This window comes from Macaca nemestrina, chromosome 15 (assembly GCF_043159975.1).
Source record: "Macaca nemestrina isolate mMacNem1 chromosome 15, mMacNem.hap1, whole genome shotgun sequence".
In the NCBI taxonomy this organism is placed as follows: Eukaryota; Metazoa; Chordata; class Mammalia; order Primates; family Cercopithecidae; genus Macaca; species Macaca nemestrina.
Genome location: NC_092139.1, coordinates 115424148 through 115436378, shown reverse-complemented (window position 1 = coordinate 115436378; position 12231 = coordinate 115424148). Strand labels below are relative to the sequence as shown.

The window sequence follows — 12231 nt, the reverse complement described above, 5'->3', positions numbered from 1 at the left end:
GTAATCCCAGCTACTCCAGAGGCTGAGGCAGGAGAATCACTTGAACTTGGGAGGCTGAGGTGGCAGTGAGCCAAGATCATGCTATTGCACTCCAGCTTGGGTGACAAGAGCAAGACTCCATCTCAAAAAATAAATAAATAGTATAAACAGAAAAGAATGTGAAAAGTAAAAATAAGAAATAAAGAATAAATGGAACAAATAGAATATATAAGGTAACATAAATTTTCAAATTTAAATTTGAAAATTTGAAAATTTAACTATGTTACCTTAGTTAAATACCTAAGAATAGAATTAAACTTTCCCCTCATTCTGAAAAAGAATGTATTTAAAAAGAAAAGTCACATAGCATCATACTTTTTGAGAAAATATTGTAAAATATTGTAAAATATTTTCTCAAAATATTGTAAAATATTGTAAAATATCAGATTAAATTAAAAGTAATGGGACTGTGTTTTCCAAATAAAGAGTAAAATTGTCAAATTGAATGATAAAGGAAAATTCAAATATATACTACCTAAGAAAGACACATGTTAAAGATAAATATACAGATTGCATAAAATATAGTGGGAAAATACACACCACACGAATGTTAACTGATAGAAAGTTGGTATGCTTATCATTAGACAAAATGGAATTTAAGACAAGAAGTGTTACTAGAAAAAAATAAGAAATATTACTAGAGAATAAGGAGAAACATTTCACAACACTACTAGAATTACATCTCAATTGGAAGATGTCACGATATAAGCAAGAATAAAAAATACTCAAATAAAAAGGAGATTCAGGCTGTGCATGGTGGCTCATGCCTGAAACTGCAATACTTTGGGAGACCGAGTAGGGAGGATTGCTTGACCCCAGGAGTTTGAGAGCAGTCTGGGCAACATAGTGAGGCTACATCTCTTACCTAAAAATTATTTTTTTTAATTTTTTTTTTAAAAAAGGAAACACAACTACAGACTAGATAGGTCTTAAAAGAACAATAAGGCATTTTGAATTACTTTATGCCAAAAAATTCTGAAACTTTAAATGAAATGTACAAATTCCTTGGAAAACACAACTTCCAAAAAGTTACACAAAAATGAATACCAAGTCTAGTCATTAATGTATTAGACAGTTTTAATCCATAGTTTTAAAAGTCTCATGCACACACACACAAAATTTCAATGGCTTCCTGGTAAATTCTTCAGAATACCTAAAGGTGATATAACACCACTGGGTACAAAAAGTACAAAGGATAAACATTAACATTCATACATGACACAACTAGCACCTAACTAAGGATAGAATTAAGCTTTCCCCTCATTCTGAAAAAGAATGTATTTTAAAAAGAAAAGTAACATAGCAAGCATCATACTTTTTGAGAAAATACTGTAAAATTTCTTCTGAGATCAGGAAAGAGAAAAGGATTTCTATTTTTTTCTATAATAAAGAAACAAGTAAGTAAATGCATAATAATTGGAATGAAAAAATTAAAAATGTCACACTTATGTAAGAAAATCCAAAATAAATACCTGAAAAATTTATGAGTATTATTAGATTTAATAAGGGATCATGGCAGAATTTCTTAATTTTCAGTCAAAATACTGAATAAACTATGTTTTTATCTCTGCAACAATAATTAGAAATTTTTTTTAAATTACCATTTAAAATAGTACCAGAAAACAAAATCTGGGACCTAGGAAATAAACTATTTACATAAACTGTATTAAAAACTACTATCATTGTTGACAAATATTTCAAAGCAGACCTAAATAAATGTATTTATAGATTTAAAGACACAATACTCTAAAGATATTAGTTTTCCCCAACTTTATCTAAAGATTCCATGTAACTCCAATCAAAATATCAGGGGTGTGTGTGTGTGTGTGTGTGTGTGTGTGTGTGTGTGTGTCTTCTTTCTCTCTGTCACCAGGTATTAGGAACCAATATAACCCACTGTCTAAATAAAAGACAGTATGAAAGAGAATTCTTGGAAGATGTCCAAGTAGAAGCACCAGGAATCCACTTTACCACAAATTGTCCTGGCAGAATCTGTCTGGTGTTAAGTATTTTGGAACTCTGAAGTCTATTTGAAGGCGTACAAGTTCCAGGGTAAGACTTGCACAGTAAAATTGCAGTCAATTTTGGTCAGTTTCAGCTCTAGCTTAATGGCAAATACCCATCTTCCACCCCCCATGCCTATGCCAGGCATCCATGCATGTGTTCCTGAAGTAGCTTGTATGTAGCTTGTAGGAGTCAGGGTGAGCAATAGCGATCCTGCTCTCTAAATATGAGGTATCTGTGTTCTGATTGCTGATTGCTGGTTCTGATCACAGAGGTGCAGACACACAGGAGGGCAGCCATTGTCGCACAGCTCTCCCACCCACTGAGTTGTTGCGATCCTCTTCCCCGTTGGCTGAAACAACTTTCAGGGGATTTAAAATAGGGTTACCTTTTGTTACTCCTCTTTATTTTCCTATTTTTCCCCTTTGGGGAGCCAGCAATCTAAGGACTAGGACATTCAAAGGCAATCATATATACAGGGGAATTCAGAAAATCACTATGCAGGCCCAGGGAAAGTCACAAGCTCAGAACAGAGATACCTTAAAACAGTTTTTTAAAGCAATTCCTGGAAAAGCGGGGGAGTCAGACCTCTAACAATACCACAGTATAAGATTAAAATGTCTAGCTTTAAAGAAAAATAGGCCAGGCGTGGTGGCTCATGCCTGTAATCCCAGCACTTTGGGAGGCCAAAGCAGGTGGATCATGAGGTCAGTAGATCGAGACCATCCTGGGTAACACGGTGAAATCTCATCTCTACTAAAAACACAAGAAACATTAGCCGGGCGTGATGGTGAGCGCCTGTAGTCCCAGCTACTCGGGAGGCTTAGGCAGGAGAATGGCGTGAACCCGGGAGGTGGAGCTTTCAGTGAGCTGAGATTGCGCCACTGCACTCCGGCCTGGGCAATAGAGTGAGACCCCGTCTCAAAAAAAGAGAGAAAAAAGGTATAAGACACAAAAAGAAACAGAAAAGTATGGTCTATTCAAAGGAAAAATGAATCAACAGATATTGTCCCTGAAAAAGACCTGGTTGCAGATCTACTAGTTAAAGACTAAATGACTATCTTAAAGATGCTTGGCATTAAAAGATATGGACAAAGATAAGAAAATTCTAAAGCTGAAAAGTACAATAACTAAAATAAAAAGAAAATCTAGAGCGATTCAAAAACAAATGTAAACAGGCAGAAGAAAAAAATAAGTAATCTTAAATATATGACAACTTGAGTGATTGAGTCTGAGGAACAGAAGAAAAACAAATGAAGAAATGGGAACAGATCCTAAGGGACTTGTGGGTCACTACCAAGCAGACTAACATATGTATTGTGGGATTACCAGAAGGAGAGGAGAGATAAATGGGCAGAGAAATTATTTGAAGAAATAATGGCCAAAAACTTTTCAAATTTGATGGAAGATATGAATATAAACATCGAAGAAGCTCAATGAACTTCGAGAAGTATAAACTCAGAGAGAATCATATTGAGGCACATTATAATCAAACTGTCAATAGACAAAGAGAGAATCTTAAAAACAGCAAAAGAGAAGCAACTTAACACATGCAAGAGACTTCCAGTAATATTAATAGAAGATTTCTCATTAGAAACCTTGGAAACAAGAGGCAGTGGGTTTATATATTTCAAGTGCTAGAGGAAAAAATCGTCAATGAAGAATTCCATATATGGCAAAACTGTCCCTCAAAATGAGAGAGTAATTAAGACATTCCCAGATAATGGAGAAAGTTCCTTCACTAGATCTGCCCTGTAAGAATTGCTGAAAAACTGCCAGATGAAAAGAATGAACCCTGGATGGTAACTTGAAGCTGAGTGAAGAAATAAATACCCCAGTAAAGGTAAATACACAGACAGTTATAAAAGCTAGTCTTATTGTAACTTTGGGTTGTAACTCCACTTTTTGTATTCTACATGGTTTAAGAGGATAATACATTAAAAATTATTAGTCTATGTCTTTGGACACACAATGTCTAAAGGTGTAATTATGTGATATCAATAACTGAAATGGTAAAGGACAAAGATGTATAGGATCAGACATTCTTATGTTATTGACATTAAGTTGGTATAAGTTCAAATTAGGCTATTATAATTTTAGGAGTTAAATGTAATCTCAATGATAACCACAAAAAATAGCTATAGAATATACAACAAAGGAAATGAGAAAGGAATTCAAATGCTTTACTAGAAAAAAAAAATCAAGTAAACACAAAAGAATTAATGCAGGGAATAAGGGAAAGAAAAATTATAAGGCATATGGAAAACAAAAAGCAAAATGACAAAAGTAACTTCCTTTTTATTAGTATTACTCCACAAGAAAATAGATCAGACTTTCCAATCAAAAGAGATAAGCAGAATGGATAAACAAATAAAAACAAGCATGATCCAACTGTATACTGTCCATAAGAGACTTACATTAGATCCCAAAACACAAATAGATTGAGAGAGAAAGAATGTAAAAAGATACTCCATGCACATAGTAATCGAAAGAGAGTAAGACGGCTATACTAATATCAAACAAAATAGACTTTAATCAAAAAAGTTTACACGAGACAAAGAAGGACAATGTATATTAATAAAAGGCTCAATACAGCAAGAAGATATAATAGTAAACATTTACACACCTACTAACAAACCATCGAAATACATGAAGAAATTCAGACACATACTATAAGTTGGTTATTGAACCTGGAAGAAATTATGCTAAGTGAAATAAGTCAGCCACAAAAGAACAAAGATGGTATGATTCACTCACATGAGGTCCCCTAGAATAGTCAAATTCATAGAGCAGAAATTGTTACAGGTAGTTAGGCAGGAGTGGGAGCAGGAGAGGCTCTCTCCAACCCACTAGGAATGTCAGGTGATGGTTCAGCAGTGGTCACCTTGCCTCTCTAAAAGTGATAAATTGGTAGCTGGTGCCATGGAGAGGCTATTTCCTGATGTCCACACCTATTGCACTAAAGTGATAACAGAACACAAGCGCCAGAGAGAAACAACTTCCTGGGCATGCACAGTAAGAGACAAAATGGCGGAGGATGATCTTCCGGGGCAGTCCACAGGAAAAGGGAAGAAAGCCTCAGTTGGGCATACGTACAGCTTCCCCAACACACTGCGCATGCTCATTTCCCAAGTTAAGGAGCGCACTGCGCATGTGGGCAGCCCAGCCTAAGGGAAGAATCGCGGGAAAAGGATGCAAGATGCCGGCCTATAAAGTCGTAGGATCACAGTTAAGCAGGGAATTTGTTCTTCAAGTCCCCCACTAGGATTTCTTCCAAGTGTTATTTTCTATTCTAAAGCCTTTTTAATAAACTTCCACTCCTGCTCTGAGGCTTGCCTCAGTCTCTTTTTCTGCCTTCTGCCCCTCAGTTGAATTCTTTCTTCTGGGGAGGCAAGAATGGAGGTTGCTGCAGACCCGAACGGATTGACTGCCGGTAACTCAGATACCTTCCCCTGGTAACAAAAGTGGAATGGTGATTGCCAGGGGCTAGGAATAGGGAATCAGGGGTTAGTATTGAATAGGTAGAGTTTTACTTTGGGAAGATGAAAAGTTTCTGTGAATGATGGATGGTGGCAATGGTTTCATAATCGTGTGACTATGCTGTAAACCAAAAATACAATTACAAACACTCCAACTGACTGATGGGTCCTGCTGTCAACCAAGGACACTCGGAAGAAACCTGCCATGAGAGGAAGTGGAAGGTTGGGCATGCCTCATTTTACCCTCCTCCCTTTGGAGTTCAGACACAACAGACCAGCGATACCATGAAGACAGAGACCTGAAGAATGAAAAAAACAGACTCCTTGTAGCAATAGGACACCAAATTCCAACCTTACTGCATCACATGACGAACCGCAGGCTCTGAAAGAAATGGAAGTGTTCTACCTCAAAATACATTTCTTTGACATATTTTGCAATGACCCTGCAAAGCTGTCTCTTGTGGGGGACATCTGCATTCTGTAGAGAATCCCTTTCCCTTTCCAGGTCTTTTCTCTGATCCTGGACAGAATTAACTAAGAGTCTGGCACCTTTTTAAGTCTGATAAGAAGGACTCACAACCTATTGTATCTGAAGCCTGCTCCCCACAGCTTCATCTGCATAATAAAAACCTTGGTCTTCACGACCCCTTATCTTAACCCAGACATTCCTTTGTATTGATTCCAGATCTTTAGATGATAACTTAACTCTTTCAACCAATTGCCAATCAAAAAACCTTTGAATCCGCCTATGACCTAGAAGCTAGAAGCTTCAATTGTCCCACCTTTCTGGGCTGAACCAATATACAGCTTACATTTATTGATGGATGTCTGCTTGTAACTTCTGTCCCCCTAAAACGTAAAAACTCCAGCTATAATCCTTGGGCACATGTTCTCAGAACCTGTGTCAAACATCATGGGCCTCACATTTGGCTCAAAATAAGTATCTTTTTTTTTTTTTTTTTTTCTGAGATGGAGTTTTACTCTTTTTGCCCAGGCTGGAGTGCAATGGTGTGATCTCAGATCACCGCAACCTCTGCCTTCTGGGTTCAGGCGATTCTCCTGCCTCAGCCTCCTGAGCAGCTGGGATTACAGGCCTGCACCACCATGCCTGGCTAATTTTGTATTTTTAGTAGAAACAGGATTTCTCCATGTTGGCCAGGCTGGTCTCGAACTCCCGACCTCAGGTTATCCTCCCGCCTCGGCCTCCCCAAGTGCTGGGATTACAGGTGTGAGCCACCATGCCCGGCCCAAAATAAATCTCTTTAAATATTTTACAGAGTTTGTCTCTTTATGTCAATACTGCCTGATGACACTGAATTTTACAATTAAAAATGATTAAAATGGTTACATCTATCCCTTGCATATTTACCGTAATCCTAAAAATTGCATATTTTTTTTAAAAGATCAGTGATTGCAAGGAGTTCAGAGAAAGGGGGAGGGTTGAACAGGTGGAACAAAAGGGATTTTTTAAGGCAGTGAAACTATTCTGTATGATCTGTAATATATGAAATGATGCATTTGCTAAAATCCATAGAGTGTATAACACTAAGTATGAATCCTAATGTAAACAATGGACTTTAGTCAATAATAGTGTAGCAAAAGCTAAAAATGAAAACAAACAAACACAAAAGACTGTGGAACAAGCATAGGAGAGAGAGAGCACTGGAACAGAACAGAGTCCAGAGGCAGACCCCACGTGGCCAGTCACAAACCTGCCAGGGTGCCATGGCAGTGCAGGGAGGAAATAACTGAAATTTTGTTGGCACATTTGGAAAATGTGTATCATGTAGAAAAACCTGAACCTTGATGCTTAACTTACCCTATCCACAAACATCAGTTCCAGGTGGGTCACAGCCAAAGTGTGGTTGGAAAAATGCTAAATCTAGAAGCTGACATAGAAAAATATCTTCATGACCACAGGAAAACAGGGAGATTTCTTAAAGAGCACACAACAAAATGCTAACTACAAAGTAAAGATCAATAAAATGGACTGCATTAAAATTAAGGACTTCTAAGCATCACATAAGAGCTTCTTTCATCAAAGGATAACTTTAAAGGAGTGAAATGGCAAACCACAGTCAGAAGAAATATTAGCAGTATGCTTGCAATATGCATGGCTAATATATAAAAATAAGTCTGACCATTTTCTTAATAGAAGACAAATAGCCTAATAAAAAGTAGGCAAAAGACTTGAACAGATACTTCTTCATAAAATTAGATATCAAAATGGCCAATACATATGAAAAGATGTCCAATTTTATTAATCATCAGGTAAAAGCATTTTAAAACCACAAAGAATTATGAGCATATAATCACTTAAGTGGCCAAAATTTTACAAACTAACCATCCCAAGTTGGTGAGGTTGTGAGGATGCCCAGACAGTGCTTTTGAAAGTAGAAATTGGTGGCCAGGCACAGTGGCTCATGCCTGTAATCCCAGCACTTTGGGGAGCCAAGGAGGGTGGATCACGTGAGGTCAGGAGTTCGACACCAGCCTGGCTAACATGGTGAAACTCCGTCTCTACTAAAAATACAAAAATTAGCCAGGTATGATGGTGGCCGCCTGTAATCCCAGCTAGTTGGGAGGCTGAGGCAGGAGAATTGCTTGCACCTGGGAGGCAGAGGTTGCAGTGAGCCAAGATCCCGCCATTGCACTCCAGCCTGGGCAACAAGAGCAAAACTCCAACTCAAAAAAAAAAAAAGAAAGTAGAAATTGGCACATAACTTTGGAAAGTTACTTGGCATTATCTACCAAAAACAAACATATACATATCCGTATCTATTCAACAGAAATCTTTGCATGTGTACAAGAAACATGTACATCATTGAAGCAGTCTTCTAATGGCCAAAGACCAGAACCAACTCAAGTGTCCACCAACAGTAGGACAGACACATGGATTACAGTAGATTCCCATCTGGCAATGGGAAAGAGGGAACCAGTGCTTTGCCCGACAGTATGAGTGAATGTCACAGACATACTTGCCTCATTCAAGGGGTCTTGGATGGTCCTAGTGAACTACCTTCCCCAGGGGAGATGTCTCCCTTCAGTCTGGGTCAATTACCAGGTATTTCTTTCATAAAGGGAGTTTAAGCTATTCTTGTAAGGGTAAGGTTGGTTTTAAGCTTCAAGAAGTTTGCATATGTGCTGAGGAGACCTTGTCTCTAGGGCAACCAGATTTTTTAGGTCCTGTTGTCATGGAGACCCAGTAATTCCCCAGACCAGGATTGGAAGTCTCCAGACCAGGTTACAGCAGCTTGCTAAGTGATACGTAGTGCATCAGCCCCGAGAGATGTCAGAGTGGGCCGTCTGGCTGTCCTTAATCTTATAGCCACAGTCTGTATCTTAGAGTAGAGGCCTCCACCCCCAGGCCACAGAACGGTACTGGTCCACCTGAGCTCTGCCTCCTGTCAGATCAGCAATGGCATTAGATCCTCATAGGAATGTGACTCCTATTGTGAACTGTGCATGTGAGGGATCTAGGTTGTGTGCTCCTTATGAAAATCTAATACCTGATGATCTGGTCCTGTCTCCCATCACCCCTAGATGGAACCGCTGAGTTGCCGGAAAACAAGCTCAGGGCTCCCACTGATTCTATGTTATGATAAATTATAGAATGACTTCATTATATATGTACAATGTTCATTATATATGTACATTATATATATACAATGTAATAATAATAGAAATAAATGCACAACAAATGCAATGCACTTGAGTCATCCTGAAACCATCTCCCACCCTGGCCCTGGTCTCTGGAAAAATTATCTTCCATGAAACCAGTCCCTGGTGCCAGAAAGGTTGGGGACCACTGCCTTAGAACATGCTACAGTACACTATTATCTGAAAGAAGCCAGACTTGAAAGACTGCTAGCTGAGTGATACTATCTACACAAGTTTAGGGGAAAACATCTATGGTGATACAAGTAAAAATAGCAGAAACTTTTGGCAGGTAACGTCTAGGGCAGGCCGCAAGGGAGGCTTCTGGGTTAATATACTTCTGACTTGAGTTGGTAACATAAGTGTATCTTCTTTCCACAAATCACTCATTCATTCATTCATTCCAGCCCTACACTTTAATATTATTTTCCAACATTAAAAAAAAAAAGCTTATCTTAAGAGGAATAGCAAAATGTTACTAAGCTCACAAAGTATATTAAAATCCAGAGAATTAAAGATGCTTCATATTTGTTAGTTTAACTTATTAGATTTACAAGCACTGTTTAAATGCTTGGAAGGTCTGTTTGCTAGCCAGACAATTGAAATACCAAAAAAAAAAAAAAAAAAAAAAGATCAAATATATTACATATATTAATTCCATTTAAAATACTTGAGGGAATTTCATGGTCTAAGTTTATAAATAGGATCAAACATTAATCAAAGTTGAATTCAAAGAGATAAGGAAGTCATTTTTTAATGTGTGATTTTCATACATCAAATAATATTTTTTAAATGTAAGTTCCTAAGTAACCCTTGAATCATCTTTTCACTGGACAAAAGCCGTTATGCAGGGTATTGAAAGTGTCGTGGTGACACCATGTGATGCGGTCAACGCAATCCCTAGGATCAAATAAACAAGGAATGCCAGGTGTCATCATCGTGATAATTCTGTTTGCCCTTGCTGCGACTGTTGTCATTTGTCATGCCGTGTCAGTACAATCTGCAACACAGATTCTTTTCTGCTGGTGGTGTCTCTCAGCCACGCAATCCTACTTTCCCAACCCTGCAGTGTAGACAGATACCACAGAACCATCATGGTGCCCTGGGGCAGATGGATTTGTGATCAAGAGCTTCAAGGCCAACTCCGCCCTAAAGCCACCCTGATACCCTGGGGGTCAAGACGTGTGCTGTGGCAGAACTCGTGACTCCTGCACCCACAGTGCCTCTTTATCCCCCACCCCAGGGGAGGACGTGCTTCTGCAGACCCTCTGGGTCTGTGTGAACAAAAACATGTGTGAGCATGGTCTCATGTAGAATCAGTTGTGTATATGGAAGCCCAGCATGTTCCTACCTTACGGGGAGTGTCACTGACCAAGGCAGCCCCCTGAAAGGAACTGGGGGCTGGGGCGAGTCGTCCCAGGGGCTGCAGCAGCTGCTTCCCCATCCACAACTCTAACAAACACCCGTGACTTTGGATAATGAAACCAGGAGCTCAGTGGCCTCCCACAGTGGACAGTCTCTTCCCACTGAGTCCTGGAGGAGAGGGAAGTGCCTGATGCATCTCCATACCCCACAATCCCTGGTAACTGAGGAAGTAAAAAAAAAAGAAGAAGAATTAAAGAGACATGGCTGTCAGTCAATGGGGTGTTGAAAACACTCAAATAAAATCAGTTCCATGTAGTGCAGTGGTAGAACCAGGGAGGATGCCCAAAATCCAGACACATGTTTTACATCAAGTTATTGCAGGAGCCTGAGTGAGAACATTAACCTCCCTGGCACCATTCTCTCCCCTGTGGTACAGGGGTTTTTCCTCGCTGCCCTCTTACACCCGGGGTCACACGGGAGGTCCCGTGATCAGGCTGGTGAGCCAGGAGTACCAGGCTCCTGCAGAGATGCCCTGGAAAGACCCCGGAACAGTCAAGGAAAGAAAGTCTGAGAGCACGTGTGTCAGCTGTTCATGCACTCACCAGCACCCTGCAAAGACGCCTCATTGTGCAGAGAGAACGCAGAGATGGCAGATCCAATGCAGAAGCCGATAGCAACGCCCTAGAACCAGGGACACCATGGAGGGCATCAGATGTGCTGCTGCCTCGGGGGAACAAGTCCCAGAGGGGGTGTCTCCAGGAGACCTCCCTCTGCCAGGTCTGGAGCAGAGGAGGGGCCAAGCCTTGACATGTATCTCTGATAAAGCAAGGACTGGAGCCTCCTTGCCCCTGATGAACTGTGGAGGCAGCTCTGAATGACTGGAAAGATAGGCTCCAACCCACTGCTCAGAAGGTCTGTGATGTGGAGAAAAAGATACATCACTGTGTTTCCATCACAACAGCAGAGCGAAACTACAATCCTTCCACCAATATACCGCTGATGGCCGAATCTTCACCCAAAAGGCCTTTTACTTTCGTTTTATGTACAACTCCATAAATACTTACTGAATATGGACAACATGCAGGATACCAGACCTATGTGCTTATTTGTAACTAAAAAGGTATTTTTACAGAAAATGCATAGGCCGCCCGGGATGAGTCAGGGTTTGCCAGAGAAACAGACCAGTGGGCTCTATATGGTAACATAGAAGAGATTTTCTAAGGGATGTGGAAATCTTCTCTTCTGTATTACTTTTTTTTTTTCCTTTGAGATGGAGTTTCACTCTTATTGACCAGGCTGGAATGTGATGGCATGATCTCAGTTCACTGCAACCTCCGTCTCCCAGGTTCAAACAATTCTCCTGCCTCAGCCTCCCAATTAGCTGGGATTACAGGCAAACACTATCACGCCTGACTAATTTTGTATTTTTAATAGAGACAGGGCTTCTCCATGTTGGTCAGGCTGGTCTCAAACTCCTGACCTCAGGTGATCAGCCCGCCTCAGCCTCCCAACGTGCTGGGATTACAGGTGTGTGCCACCGTACCCGGCCCTCTTCTGTATTACTATACAGAGCCCACTGGTCTGTTTCTCCCTTTCCAGCTCACAGGATCATGGAGGCTGAGAAGTCCCAGGATAAGCTGTCTGCAAGCTGGAGCCCCGGGAGAGCAGGTGGTGCACGCTCAGTACT

General features: G+C 40.1%; 1 long non-coding RNA gene across 11 annotated transcripts in view; it reads right to left on the bottom strand.

Moving 5' to 3' along the window:
* The window catches only part of LOC105489788 (uncharacterized), a 132630-nt gene that overhangs the window by 56055 nt on the left and 64344 nt on the right, over positions 1-12231 (bottom strand). For 8 of the 11 annotated variants that reach the window (XR_011614229.1, XR_011614231.1, XR_011614227.1 and 5 more), the window contains one exon: positions 11147-11458. The exons of the other annotated variants lie outside the window; for them this stretch is intronic. This is a non-coding gene — a long non-coding RNA (uncharacterized lncRNA). The remainder of the gene's footprint in view (positions 1-11146; positions 11459-12231) is intronic. 11 annotated transcript variants of the gene reach the window in all.